At 45.2% G+C, this 1,461-nt stretch overlaps 1 pseudogene across 1 annotated transcript in view; it reads right to left on the reverse strand.

Moving 5' to 3' along the window:
* Nucleotides 1-342: 342 nt before the first annotated feature.
* Nucleotides 343-1,461, reverse strand: part of LOC308420874 (activated RNA polymerase II transcriptional coactivator p15-like) — a 9,591-nt pseudogene continuing 8,472 nt past the window's right edge. The window contains exon 2 of the transcript in view: nt 343-700. The product of the transcript in view is annotated as an activated RNA polymerase II transcriptional coactivator p15-like (transcript). The remainder of the gene's footprint in view (nt 701-1,461) is intronic.

The following is a 1,461-nucleotide window of genomic DNA, read 5'->3' on the forward strand; positions in this document are numbered from 1 at the left end:
GCACAATGCCCAGCTTGTTACACGGTGCTGGGATCTGAGTTCGAATTCTCTGAAGAAGTACATGCTCTTAACCATTTACTTCACCCTCCAGGAATCGTCTTCTTTTTATTTTTATTTTATTATTTTATTTTTTAGAGGGCACAAAGCATTCCTCTTTAATAAAGTTGACAATTAGCTTCACTTAGAACATTTTAATAATGCACATTAAAAAAAGTATTTGTCTTACAAATTGCTCTGCAATCCAAATATACAACAGCTTGGAAAACAACATTTAGAAAACAGAAGCCCATGTAAAGAGACAGAGTAAAACACCAACAGTACAGGTTTGCTAAGGCTCAGAGTTTACAGCTTTCTCACTGCATCACCTACGTCGGAGATCTTCCTTCCCTGGCTCCACTGTTCCATGTTTAAAGAAATACCGTTTCTCCCTGGTCTCATTTCACCTTCTGAGTCCATCCAATATTCTCTGGTATCAGAGTTTTCCCTTTAACGTCCCGAACACCGGCGTATCTCGTCCTTCCAGTCTGGAGCACGCCATCTTCCCCGCTGCTGCCCTTTGGAGGATGCCTGAGCTCTAGAAGTCTCCCCCAGGCTTTCGCTTCTTCACAGGTCTCTCTGAAACAACCTGCTTTTTCCTCTTTAACTTTTTTTCAACTTCTCCGTCAGAACCACTGCCTGAAGGGCTTGAAGAAGCACGTTCCTTTGATTGAGGCTTTGCTCCGCTCCAGCCGTCCACCAGTCAGTCCGGAGCAAGCAAGCGAGCTAGAGGCTGTGGGACGGCTGGAGCGGAGCGATGCCTAAATCGTCTTCTTTCTAAATCAAGACTCCACATATGAGGGAAAACATAAAATATGTGTTTATCTGATAACCTCTAATTTCATGTTTTCTTGAAAAAGATATCATTGTGTTCATCTTTAGGGCTGAGTAAAACCCCATATTCTGTCTAAGCCGCATTTTCTCTCTGTGTGCACATTGTCAGCGCCTGGGCTGTGTTAGATGGGGCTGTTGTGAAAACCGCCGTGACAAACACAAGGGGCAGGCATCGCTGTCGTGTGCTGACAGGTTCTCCTAGCGGTGTTCCCAGGAGGGATGCATTCGACAGTTTCATGTGGATTTCCACGGTAGCTGAAATAATTCCCACCGACTGACTGAATTAACTGCGGGGCAGTGGTGGTGCGCATCCTGAATCCCAGTGCTCAGTAGACAGAGGCAGACGATCTCTGAGATTTGAGCCCAGACTGGCCTACACAGTGAGTTCCAGGACAGCCAGGGCTTCTAAACAAACAAACAAAACAAAACAAACAAACAAAAACCCTTTAAAAAAGAAGAGGAAGTGCAAGGAGGACTCTGGGAGGAACAGCTACAGTGACGGATGGCGGGCGGGGGGGGTGGATATGAACAGACTATATTATACACACTCTGTGAATCTCAGAGTAAAGCCTATTCTTTTTCTTTCCTTAC

Source organism: Micromys minutus, assembly GCF_963924665.1.
Source record: "Micromys minutus genome assembly, chromosome: 5".
Classification (NCBI taxonomy): Eukaryota; Metazoa; Chordata; class Mammalia; order Rodentia; family Muridae; genus Micromys; species Micromys minutus.